Source organism: Macaca thibetana, chromosome 11 (assembly GCF_024542745.1).
Source record: "Macaca thibetana thibetana isolate TM-01 chromosome 11, ASM2454274v1, whole genome shotgun sequence".
NCBI lineage: Eukaryota > Metazoa > Chordata > Mammalia > Primates > Cercopithecidae > Macaca > Macaca thibetana.
This window is the reverse complement of record NC_065588.1, coordinates 112731481-112745135: the sequence shown is the minus strand read 5'-3', so window position 1 is coordinate 112745135 and position 13655 is coordinate 112731481. Positions and strand designations below refer to the sequence as shown.

At 48.9% G+C, this 13655-nt stretch overlaps 1 long non-coding RNA gene across 1 annotated transcript; it reads left to right on the top strand.

Moving 5' to 3' along the window:
* The first annotated feature begins 4413 nt into the window (after positions 1 to 4413).
* LOC126930731 (uncharacterized) lies at positions 4414 to 6657 on the top strand. Its single transcript, XR_007717669.1, has 3 exons — positions 4414 to 4492; positions 4800 to 4910; positions 6488 to 6657. It is a non-coding gene; the product is annotated as an uncharacterized LOC126930731 (long non-coding RNA).
* The last annotated feature ends 6998 nt before the right edge of the window (positions 6658 to 13655 follow it).

Below are 13655 nucleotides of genomic sequence, written 5' to 3'. Positions count from 1 at the left end.
TCTGTCCTGAAACAACTGAAATCTGTTTTTGGCCCGGAGGCCAGACAGGTCTGTCTAACTCTGCGAATGCCTAATAGCCCTGCAGTTCTTGAGGTCTGGGAAAACCCCCTTGCTTGGGAAGCTACCCAGGGGAAGAAGAGGCCTTCAACAGTATACGGCCAGAGACCGGGAGCTTCCCTGCCACCTGGGACCACAGGGAGTTCAAATGAAGTTCCTGCAACACTCCCCAGGGGGTATGAGTCAGGGACTCAGGGTGGGCTTGGATCTACACGACAAGCTTTGACTCGCCCACCTTCCTGGGCTTCCAGAACAAAGCCCATGGTGGGGAGAGGCTATATGCAATGAGAGGAAAAAACAAAAGCGTGCCCAGGGAAATCACCTGGCCTGCTCCTGGTTCCCGTTAGCTGACTCACTCAAGGAGAAAGTGAGTTAGGAGTTTTTGGGCCTCGGTTGTTGCATCAATTAAATGGGTTTAATATTAACTGCCCTGTGTGCCCCAAGAGGTGATCAGGAGCATGAAGCAAAATAACAGATGGGAAAGTGCTCTGAAAAATTATCAGAAACTCCACTGAGATAACATTGTCGTGAACTTGGCAATTCAGGCTAGGTACAGCCTGCTGTCTGAGGATCACCTGCAGAATTTCGAAGCTGAAGGGGAACTTGGGGCTCAGAGGGGCCATCATTTTCTGGAAGAGGCCAGAAGAAGGGAAGTGGGTGTGGCAGGCTGAAAAATATCCCCCCTCACCCCAAAATATCCCAATCAAATCCCTAGAACCTGTGAATGTAATCGGGATCAAGGGCCTTTGCAGACATGATTAAGTTAATTATCTTGAGATGAGGGAATCTCCCTGGATAATCCAAGTAGGCCCTAAACGCAATCACTCACATCCTTACAAATCAGACATGCAGAGAACGGACACGCAGAGAAGCAGAGAAAGCAATGTGAAGACAGATGCAGAGACTGGAGTGATGAGTCCACAAGCCAAGGAACACCCAGAACTACCAAACTGGGAGGGGGCAAGTGAGGATCTTCCCCTAGAAGCCTCACGTTGATTTCAGGCTTCTGGTCTCCAGAACTGTGAGCTAATTCATGTCTGTTTTTCTAAGCCACCACTTTGTGGAAATTGGTTACAGCAGCATTTGGAAACTGACACGATGTGAGGTGTGCAAATTCCCACTCTGTGTTGGTAGCAGAGGCGGGCATCCTGGCTCCCCATCCACCGTGCATCACGTCACCGCTCTGCCTGGCATCTGCAGGAGAGGTTAGGAAACGCAGTCATCTCCAAAGCTCAGGGACAAGGGAAGATGGCAGTGACCACTGAACCAGCTGCTTTTGGTAGCATGTGAGGAGAGGCAAAAGGGAACACTGCACATGAAGTGGTGCCTCTCATGAACCAGCCGATGCTGGAACTCACAAAGTGTCCCACAGAACAAGCCTGGGATAAAGATCTAGTGTCCTGGGCTGGGCGCGGTGGCTCACACCTGTAATTCCAGCACTTTGGGAGGCCAAGGTGGGCAGAACACGAGGTCAGGAGACTGGGACCATCCTGGCTAACACAGTGAAACCCCGTCTTTACTAAAAATACAAAAAAATGTAGCCGGGCATGGTGGTGGGCGCCTGTAGTCCCAGCTACTCGGGAGGCTGAGGGAGAATGGTGTGAACCCGGGAGGCAGAGCTTGCAGTGAGCCGAGATCGTGCCACTGCACTCCAGCCTGGGCGACAGAGCAAGACTCCCATCTAAAAAAAAAAAAAGATATAGCGTCCTCTGCCAAAAGAGGAATAGGTCTCAGCTCCAAATTAGATTCCTGGAGGTACAACTCTGTGTTTCCTTCATGCGATGAGCTGGCTCCCACGCTCCTGGGGCCTTCCACTGCAGTGCAGACCTCCCCTGGGAGAGTTGCGTGGACACACGTTTTCCGAGAATAGAGACTTGGTGTTGATCTTCTGTGTGCTGTAGAGACGATGGTTTGGTGTCAGTTCCTGTCTGCCGTCCAGCAAGAAAGGCTCTGATGGCTGAGTAGCTGATTGTTCTCCAAAGGGCCCACGAGAAAAGCTGCATGTTCAGAACTCCAAAGATTGATTTCTGACCCAGAGCGGATTTTCATGGAGCTATCAGAAACGAACGCCTGGTGACTTTCAGTTCCCCAGTTAGCCAGCTGCTGCTGAGGGAACTCCCTGCTGATTGTCTGGCATCTTCCAGCTTTAGTTCCCAGTTGTATCCTCACACTGCAGAGAGACAGAGCGAGAGAGAGAAATGGCTAGTTCTCTTTTTGTTCTTTTTTTTTTTTTTTTTTTTTTTTTTTTTGAGACAGGGTCTCACTCTGTCACCCAGGCTGGAGTGCAGTGGTGCGTTCTTGGCTCACTGCGACCTCTGCCTCCCAGGCTCACCACGCCTGGCTAATTTTTGTATTTTCAGTAGAGACAGGGTTTCACCACATTGGGTGGGCTGGTCTTGAACTCCTGGCCTCAAGTGATCCACCAGCCTTGGCCTCCCAAAGTGCTGGGATTACAGGTGTGAGCCACCGAGCCCAGCCTCTTTTCCTGTTCTCAAAAGGATGCTAATCTCATCACAGGGACTCTGCCCTCATGACCTCATTAGTTACCTCTAGGAGGCCTCATCTCCAAATACGATCACACTAGGCCTTCAACATATGAATTTTGGGGAGACACAAACATTCCGTCTATAGCCACAGGTATTATTATTATCATTAAAGACAGAGTCTCACTCTGTCACCCAGGCTAGAGTGCAGTGGTGTGATCCTGGCTCACGCTGCCTCTGCCTCCCGAGTTCAAGAGATTCTCATGCCTCAGCATCCCAAATAACTGGGATTACAGGCCTGTGCCACCACACCCAGCTAATTTTTCTATTTTTGGTCGAGATGGGGTTTTGCCATATTGGCCAGGCTGGTCTTGAACTCCTGGCCTCAAGTGATCCACCCGCCTTGGCCTCCCAAAGTGCTGGGATTACAAGCCTGAGCCACCACCCCTGGCCCACAGGTAATATTATTAATAATATTATTATCATCCCCATTTTTCAGATGAAGAAATTGAGGTTTGAAGGCTGCATGGTGGCTAAAGGCATTGCTGGGTCTCCTGTCATGGAATTGCCACTTTCCTACCATGCAAGGCTGCATTTGGTTAGGGATTTGAGAGGGAGGGGCTGGAGATGCAAATATCCCTTCAGTTGTTCTGGCTGCTGACTGTCAGACCAGGGAATTTAAAATTGGAGGCTGTACGTTTTCATAGCAACTCCCCTGGAGCCAGAAATGAGGACCCCACGTGGGTTGCTGAGTGTCTGTGTGCCTTCTGCCTGTTTAATGCAGGGTGTAGTCAGTGAGTTTGTTCTGCACCACCCAGCTCTTCCTAGAGCCAGCTGCTCCTTTCAAAGGCTGCTGAGCACTGCTGGGAGGTGACAGTGGTCATAGACGGTCAACTGCAGTTACGTCCTGAACAGAAAAGCTATCACTCTTGATATCAGCCCCTCCCACAAATCACTCTCAACCATATCCAATATCCCACATGACACAGGTGCTTTGTATTTATTTATTTATTTTTATTTTTTGAGACAGAGCCTCACTCTGCACCCTGGTTGGAGTGCAATGGCGCAATCTCAGCTCACTGCAACCTCCACCTCCCAGGTTCAAGGGATTCTGCTGCCTTGGCCTCCTGAGTAGCTGGGGTTACAGGTGTGCACCATCACATCCAGCTAATTTTTTTTTTTTTTTTTTAAGTAGAGATGGGATTTCACCATGTTGGTAAGGCTGGTCTCAAACTTCTGACCTCAGGTGATCCAGCTGCCTCAGCCTCCCAAAGTGCTGGGATTGCAGGTGTGAGTCACCGTGCCTGGCCTACAGGTGCTTTTTATCACCTACACGTCTCTCAAATCCATCCTCCTTTCTCATCTTCACGTCACTACCTTGATCTAAGCCCTGATCTCTCACCTGGACCCATCTGAGCACCACAGCCAGGTGCTCCCCTGGCCTTAACTGCCTCCAAGCTGCTCTCTAAACTGCAGCCAGGGTGATGTTGAGGAAATGCATGACCTCCTCTTCCCTCATCCCCTCCACACTCACTGCACTAGTAGCTGCCCCGCTGCTCTCAGCAGGAAGACTCAACTCTTCTCTGTGGCCGGTGCCGTCTGCTGGAGTGCACATGTATCCATTTGTCAGAGCAGATTGTCAAAGTATCAGAAATTTTGCAAGCTGCTTGACGTCACATTGGTGACTTGGAATCGGCCACAACGGGAGTATTTACACTACAGAAATTGGCAAACATTAATCCCAGCCTTTTTGCTTTTTCCTAGGGAGCTGGTTGTTAAACATTTACCAGCACACCCGTGCCTGCACGACCTGGCCCACCTAACCCCACCAGTTCCTCCAGTTTTCTCTCTTTAGACTCTGCCCCTTGCCTCTGACGGCACCAGTCTACCTCCCTTCCTCTTGCAGGTAAATTGCATATCCCTTCTGTGAAGCTCAAGCATCGCTTCCTCAGGTAAGCATGCCTGGTCCCCAGCACAGGTGCAATCTGTTGTACGCTCTTTCCATCAGCACGCTTATCTCAGCTTTTAATCATGTGATGTTTGAGAGTGCTAATTTCTTCCCCCTTTGCCCCACTAAACTGAAAGTGTCATGGGAGCAGGGCCTGCATCTGACTTTGCTTATTGTTATATACCCAGAGCCTAGCACAGTGCCTGGCACATAGTAGGTACACATAAAATGTTTTTGCACGTTTAATTTTAGTAAACCATACATAACAAAATACACCACTTTAACTCATCTTCTTCTTTTTTTTTTTTTAGGAGATATGTTCCCGATACATTGCCCAGGCTGGAGTGCAGTGGTTATTCATGAGGCAAGATCCCAACTACTAATGAACATGGGAGTTTTGACCTGCTTTGTTTCCAGCTTCGGTCAGTTCCCCCCTCCTTAGGCAACCTGGTGGTCACCCACCCCCAAGTGGTCACCACATTGATGCTGAACTTACTGTGGACACTCAACTGGTTTAGGGCACTACAGCCCAGAACTCCAGGGCTCAAGCAATCAGCCTCCCGAGTAGCTGGGACTACAGGTGTGTACCACTATGCCAGGTCATTTTAACCTTTTTTTTTTTTTTGAGATGGACTCTATCGCCCAGGCTGGAGTGCCGTGACACAATCTCAGCTCACTGCAACCTCTGCCTCCCGGGTTCATGTGATTCTTCTTCCTCAGCCTCATGAGTGGCTGGGATTACAGGCATGCGCCGCCACACCTGGCTAATTTTTGTGTTTTTAGTTGAGACGGGGTTTCACCATGTTGGCCAGCTGGTCTCAAACTGCTGACCTCGTGATTCACCTGCCTTGGCCTCCCAAAGTGCTGGGATTACAGGCGTGAGCCACTGCGCCCGGCCCACTTGAACCATTTTAAGTATGCAATTCGGTGGTATTAAATACATGAACATGTGCAACCACGGCCTTTTTTTTTTTTTTTTTTTTTTTTTTGAGATGGAGTTTTGCTCTTGTCACCCAGGCTAGAGTGCAATGGCACAATCTTGGCTCACTGCAACCTCTACCTCCTGGGCTCAAGAGATTCTCCTGCTTCAGCCTCCCTAGTAGCTGGGATTACAGGGGCCCACCACCACACCCAGCTTTTTTTGTATTTTTAGTAGAGATGGAGTTTCACTGTGTTGGCCAGGCTGGTCTCAAACTCCTGACCTCAGGTGATCCACCCACCTCAGTCTCCCAAAGTGCTGGGATTATAGATGTGAGCCACCACACCCAGCCAAAAAACAATTTTAGTGTATGTATATTCAGTGTCTCTTTATTTGAATAGATAATGCATATATACGTGAAAAAATTTCAAGCATTGCAAGAAAGCATACAGTGAAAATAAATAAGATAAAAAAGAGCATACATCTCCTTCCCTCTCTGACTCTAGGCCCCCCTGACTCATTGAGTGCCTCTCATGTGCCTAGCACTGTGCTTATCATGGGATTTAGATGAACAAAATAGGCAAGGTTTCTGTCCCTCTGCAATGGGGTTGAATGGTGACCCAATGTCCCACTCCTCCACCAACTTGTGTGCACATCTTAACATCTGGCACCTGTGAATGTGACCTCTTTTGGAAAGAGGGTCTTCGCAGTATAATTAAGGATCCTGAGGTGAGATCATTGTATTTGTCTGTTGTGACACTGCTATAAAGAACTGCCCAAGACTGGGTAATTCATAACGAAAAGAGGTTTAATTGACTCACAGTTCTGCATGGCTGGGGAGGCCTCAGGAAACTTACCATCATGGTGGAAGGGGAAGCAGGCACGTCTCACATGGCAGCAGGTGAGAGAGAGTACATAAAGGCGGAACTATCAAACATTTATATGACCATCAGATCTTTTCAGAACTTACTCACTATCAAGAGAACAGCACAGGGGAAATCACCCCTATGACCCAATCACCTGCCATCAGGTCCCTCCCTCAACACGTGGGGATCAGAGTTTAAGATGAAATTTTTGCAGGGACACAGAGCCAAGCCATATCAATCATCCTGGATCCCTAAATCCAATGACAAGTGTCTTTTATGAGAAAAAGACAGAGATTTGACACACCCACATGAAGATGCACTCAGGGATTGGAGCAAAGGAGACACAAGCCAAGGAACATCTTGGGGCCACCAGTGGCTGGAAGAGGCAAGGAAGGATCTTCACCAAGAGCCTACACATGGAGCATGACCCAGCTCACACCTTGACTTTGCACTTCTGGCCTCCAGAACTATGACAAAATAAATGTCTGTTGTTTTAAGACACCTAGTTTGTGTTCATTTGTCATGGCAGCCCAAGGAAATGAATATACCCTATAAAGCGATCATTTTTCTTTTCTTTTTTTGAGACAGAGTCTCACTCTGTCACCCAGGCTGGAGTGTGGTGGTGCGATCTCGGCTCACTGTAACCCCTTCCTCCCAGGTTCAAGTGATTCTCATGCCTCAGCCTCCCAAGTAGCTGGGATTACAGGCACATGCCATGACACCTGGCTAGTTTTTGTATTTTTAGTAGAGACAGGGTTTCACCGTGTTGGCCAGGCTGGTCTAGAACTCCTGACCTCAAGTGATCCACCTGTCTCAGCCTCCCAAAGTGCTGGGATTGCAGGTGTACACTACCACGCCTGGCCTGGGATTATTATTTGAATGAAGAAAAGCGTTGGTTGCAAGATGACCCAGATAGTGCATGTTAAAATTCACTGGAGTAGACCCTCTTGTGCTTTCAAAATGATACAGGTAAGTTCCTTGCAGAAGACACTGAAACGAATACAGTGGAATCCTGAAACCCCAAACTTCCAGCTGTTTTAAAAAACAGGCAGCCAGTAAGTCAGCAGGATAATTAGGCAGACAGTTAACTTGCTCCAGGCATCATTATGGAGTGTCATCAGCCCAGGTTTTTTCATTAATGTCCAAGAACTCCTGGATCCCTCTGTCTTCAACAAACACGTACAGTGTGTGTGCTCTTTGGGGGGCCCTATGCTGGGCTCTGAAGGGGGTACGACACAGCCCCAACCCTATGGGGTTCAGGATCTGGTCGGGGAGGAGTAATGTCAGTCCTGATGGTTAGAGGTAGTGCTGACATTCACCGGGATGCACTGATACAGTGACATGATGCTAATGGTGGAATACTCCTGTCTGAGGCACTTGCTAAATAACTGCCTCCCTGAACCCCTAAGTGCCATCCTGCCACCTTGGCTATGCCAGCCCACCCCACCCTTCCTAAGACCCCAGGGACCTCTGCACCATTCAGCAACTAAAAGGATAATGGTGCTCTGGTACAGCAGGGAGGGGACCTCCAGGATCCTGCTTCCATGCTGCAGCCAAGATCCATTCTGACTGATCAAATGCCCTTGTTGTTCTAAGTGACACATTGATATAGTTTGGCTGTGTCCCCACCCAAATCTCATCTTGAATTGTAGCTCCCACAATTCCCATGTGTTGTGGAAGGGACCCGGTGGGAGGTAATGGAATCATGGGAGCAGGTCTTTCCCATGCTGTTCTCATGATAGTGAATAATAAGCCTCATGAGATCTGATGGTTTTATAAAGAGGATCTTCCCTGCACAAGTTCTCTTCTCTTGTCTGCCACCATGTGAGACGTGCCTTTCACCTTCCACCATGATTGTGAGGCCTCCTTAGCCATGTGGAATTGTGAGTCCATTAAACGTCTTTCTTGGCCAGGTGTAGTGGTTCATGCCTGTAATCCCAGCACTTTGGGAGGCTGATGCAGGTGGATCACGAGGTCAGGAGATCCAGACCAGCCTGGCTAACGTGGTGAAACCCCGTCTCTACTAAAAAAATACAAAAAATTAGACAGGTGTGGTGGCACGCACCTGTAGTCCTAGCTGCTAGGGAGGCTGAGGCAGGAGAAGGGCAGGAGAATCGCTTGAACCTAGGAGGCAGAGGTTGCAGTGAGCCGATATCGCACTACTGCACTCAGCCTGGGCAACAGTGTGAGACTCCGTCTGAAAAAAAAAAAAAAAGCGAAAAAACCTCTTTCTTTTGTAAATTCCCCAGTCTCAAGTATGTCTTTATCAGCAGCATGAGAACTGACTAATACACACATATTTTGAGGATCAACGCTGATTGGACCTCAATGCTAAGAGAATGAGGGGCTGGCTTTGCATCTGTGTCTTTCATCTATACAACGCTAGCTAGTCATCTGAAATTGCAAGCCTTAGGCACAAAAAGATGAATGAGGGTGGACCCATCTACCCACATCACTCCTTCCTGTCTTAAACATAGCCTCAAAGACATCACTGGTCCCTGCAAACGGCCCCAAAAGGGTCTAGGGAGAGATCTTGGGGATCCAGACTAGCACACACAATGGTCAGGACCACCTCTGCAAGCTGCCAAATCTCAAAGAAAGGCCAAAAGCCAAGACTAGTCTGAGAACCCCACAGTATGTGTGCCTTGCTGAAAGTCAAGGGTCTGAAGGCTGGAGGCGAGGAGGCAGGGAGGGCCAGATCCTGGGGTCTAAGTAAGGCCAGTTTCAGACGAGCCAGAGGTTACTCCTCAAATGCCCGCAGCGGCCAGGCAGGTAAGTACATTAATGAAGTGGCTAGCCCAAGCCTAATACTGGGACAGCCTTAGCACACTTCCCAAAGCCATGTCTGCAATTTTCAGTGGGATGAAGGACATTTTTGTAGGGGCAGCTTTAGGCCCTTGGGCATGCCAGGAAATTGGCTGCAGGTGCTGTAGAAGAAGTGCGTTTCTATCGTCCTTCTTTAGCTTTCTCTGCAAGGCCAAGGGGCCAAAGATGAAAGCTTTCGGAGTCATTCCAAAGGGGTTTTTGAGAATCAAAGCTACCCAAGCGTGGTCCAGAAAGCAAGCCCTTTTCACAGGGTGTAAGAGGAGGCACCGCTGGGTCATTGGCATTGTTATTATTACACAGGGTGATGAAGGATGGTGGGTCATTGAAAGAATAAAGTTTCCTAACCGTTCCTGAAACCAAAGATGGAGGGCACTGTATTGCATCATTTAACAATTGCATTGATTCATTCTGAATATTTCTGCAGACCTATTATGTGCAGGTTATTAAAGGGCTATGATGGGGAACAAATCAGAAGTGGACTCTGCCCAGCCTGGCCAACATGGTGAAACCCCGTCTCTACTAAAAATACAAAAATTAGCCGGGCGTCGTGGTGTGTGCCTGTAATCCCAGCTACTTGGGAGGCTGAGGCATGAGAATCACTTGAACCCGGAGGCAGAGGTTGCAGTGAGCCTGGATCTTGCCACTGCATTCCAGCCTGAGTGACAGAGCGAAACTCTGTCTCAAAAAATATATAAATTAATTAAATATATAAATAAATAAAAAGAAGTGGTCTTTGCTCTTGCAGCACTTAGAGTCAACTGAGCACCTACTATGTGCCAGGCCCCTTGCAAAAATGATGTCAAGTAATCCCCATATTACCATGAATTTTAGCTATTGAGGGCCTGTGCCATACCAGGGATGGTCAAGGTTAAGGATATCTATGCAAATAAGAATGGCGGCAACATGAACTGAAGTCTTGCTGTGCGTCACGCATGCACTGAATTTGTGAGTGTTATTATAGTTAAGTTCCTGGTAACCTCTGGGAACTAAACACAGGCAGTGCCCCCATCATCCAGATGAGGAAACCGAGGCACAGAAAGGTTGTGACTCCTCCCACTAGTAAGTGGCAGAGATGGAGCTTGAACTTGCCCCAATTCTAGAGCAGACACTATTAATTATGCTGTCTGCTTATTAATTCTCAAAACATCCCTATAAATAGTCATGCTCAGCCCCATTTCGCAAATTAGAAACTGAGGCTCTGGAAGGTTTTGCTTGTGACTGCATCCCAGGGCAGGGACCAGAGCGAAGGGTCGGCTCAGCTGCTAAAGTTAAAGGGGCACCAAAAACTCAGTAATCAAGATAAACAGTATTTAATGCAACATTTTAAAACTCAAAAATTAATGCAAAATATCCACAATGAACAACACATGAAAATTTTAAAGAAAGACTGGATCCCACCTGGTACACTAAAGTCTTCACCTGACTTGCCTCACTCTAATCCCAGTCCTGTCTTTAATTTTTTCATAGTTTGTTCATCATTGATTTTGTTGGCAGTAATTTTCAATTTTTAACAATATTGTACAAACATTTTATTTATTGGCCAGGCGTGGTGGCTCACGCCTGTAATCCCAGCATTTTGGGAGGCCGAGACAGGTGGATCACGAGGTCAGGAGATCGAGACCATCCTGGCTAACATGGTGAAACCCAGTCTCTACTAAAAATACAAAAAATTAGCCGGGCATGGTGGTGGGAGCCTGTAGTCCCAGCTGCTTGGGAGGCGGAGGAAGGAGAATGGTGTGAACCCAGGAAGCGGAGGTTGCAGTGAGCCGATATCGCGCCACTGCACTCCAACCTGGGCGAGGAGGGAGACTCCGTCTCAAAAAAAATTTTTTTTAATTAAAAAATATTATTTATTTATTTGTTTCTTTTTTAGAAATGAGGTCTCACTATGTTTCCCAGGCTGTCTCAAACTCCTGGACTCAAGCCATCCTCCTACTTCGGCCTCCCAAAGTGTTGGGATTACAGGCGTGAGCTGCCACTTCCTGCCATTATTTATCTTGATTATGGAGATTTTTCGTTTGCCCTTACATTTTGCATCTTGGCAAGTACCTCGCTGATCTTACCCTAGTCTGGATTCTGCAGCATTGCTTCTCACAGCTATTTCATTTATTATTACTATTATGTTTTTGGGAGACAGGGTCTTGGCTCTGGCACCCAGGCTGGAGTGCAGTGCTGCGATCATAGCTCACAGCAGCCTCTAACTCCTAGGCTCAAGTGATCTCCTGCCTCAGCCTCACGAGTAGCTAAGACTACAAGTGTGCACCACCCCATCCAGTTAATTTTATTTATTTATTTTATTATTATTATTATTATTTGTAGAGAGAGAGTCTCACTATATTGTCCAGGCTGGTTTTGAACTCCTAGTCTCAAGCGATCCTCCCACCTCAGCCTCCCAAAGTGTTGGGACTACAGGGGTAAGCCAGAAGTCAGGTCCCATAGCTATCAGGTGGCTGTGCCGCTCTTCCAGGACCTCCTTGCGTCTTATCCTCCCAACAGCCCTAGGAGGCAAGGTTATCTTCCCTAAAGGTCCTGTTTTACAGAGGAGGACACGACACAGCGGCTCAGAGAGGTGGAGAGCTTTACTTAAAATTACACAGCAGAGGGGCGGACAGTTGAACCCAGCCAGGCTTCCTGGAAGGAGGGAGGGAACTTCCCCGCGCTGGGAGCAGCCCAAGTGCGGGTGGGGGACTGGTGATCGCCCAGGCGTCTCCAGAATTCCTGCAGCGGGTGGGGAGGGGGGACGTGGTGACCTCTGAGTTCCCAACAACCCTCTATTCCAGTTTTCTACGATTCCACTGCTTCTTAAGAAACTGGTGACTCGGAGCCTGCCCCAGTCCCTGGACCCCAGTCTGGACCCGGGGAGCTCAGGGGCGAGAGTCGGCGGGGACCCTGCGCGTCCCAGGGCAGGGGGGACCGGGAAGGTGGCCCCGCCAGCCCGGTGCGCGGAGCCGGGCTCCTCGGCGCTCCTGAGCAGCAGCCCTGGGAGGGAGAAGCGTCGCGTTGCAAGAAAGCTGTTGGTAATAAGCGGAATTGGGTTTTAATGGGGTTCGCACAGATAGAACAGAAATCAAATTAGGGCCTAATTGGCATGCAGGAGGCAGTCAGAGCCGCCGCGGCGCGGCGGGCCCGCTGGGGCCGAGCAGCGCAGCAGCCCCCGGGACGCCGCGTCCCGCCTGCGGGAGGCCTGGGCGCGCTGGGACCCCCTCTGGCGGCGACGCCCCGCCCCTGCCCGGCCCCGCCCCTGCGTTTCGCCCTGGAGAACCCCGGCACAGCCTGGGGACCAGCATCCCACTACAGCCCCGCCCGCGCAGCCTGGGAGGGGCCCTTTGACCTTGACCCCGCTCCTTGAAAACGCTGGAGCCGCTGAGAGCTTGCAGAGCTTGGCGTTGGCTTGGTTTGATTTATTTTGATTTTCCCTATTGATGGTAAAGAAAAAAAAAAAGAGCGTAGGGGAGGTGGCACAGGGAAATAAAGTGGGACAGAAGAGGAGAAAGAGTACTGGCAAAAGGAAAAGGAAGCGAACACTCAATGCGTAATTATGGGAGTGATAACAGCAATGTTGGGTGCCCACCCTGGGCCAGGTCCTGAGCTGGCAGGTTGCAGGGATTTACAGCATGACTCCTGTGAGGTTTGGTACTCCTCTTTCCGTCTCACACGTGACGAACTGGAAGCACAGAGACGTTTAGTTGCTTCCCGAGGGTCACTCAGCAAGCACATTGTGCTCACGTTGCAACCCAAGGCTGGGGGACTCCAAGGGTAATTAATACGTGTAGCCGTTTCTGCCACAAGCAGGTAAAAGTTTTTTTTAAATTAGTTTTTATTTTTATTTTTATTTTTATTTATTATTATTTTTTGAGACAGTGGCTCACTCTGTCGTCCAGGCTGGAGTGCAGTGGGACGATCTCAGCTCACTGCAACCTCTGCCTCTCGGGTTCAAGCGATTCTTGTGCCTCAGCCTCCTGATTTGGGACTATAGCCACCTGCCACCACGCCCAGCTAATTTTTGTATTTTTAGTAGAGACGGGGTTTCATCATGTTGGCTAAGCTAGTCTCGAACTCCTGGCCTCAAATGATCTGCCCACTTCGGCCTCCCAAAGCGCTGGGATTACAGGCATGAACTACCACGCCTGGCCCTATTTTTAGTTTATTTTTATTAGGGACGAGGTTTCGCCATGTTGACCAGGCTGGTCTCTAACTCCTGGGCTCAAGCTATCCGCCTGCCTCGCTCTCCCAAAGTGCTAGGGTTACAGGCATGAACCACCACAGCTGACCCCCTTTTTTTTTTCTTATCTACTTTTAAGAGCACTTACAAGATTCTCAAAGACTGATCGTGCCTCGGTTTTATTTTTAACAATTCGAAAAGTTTTGAGATGGCATTTCTTTCCAAGATTTTACAATTCAGATTTTTGCTATATCAGACGAATTTTATTTTACATCTGCCCTCTTTCCCTGTAGTGTCCTTGGAAGTTTTATAACTCCACAGACCACGTACTTCCTTGTGCCAAAGAGCACTCCTAGTCTTTGCGGGAACAGAAACAGAGAAGAAAAGAGAGACC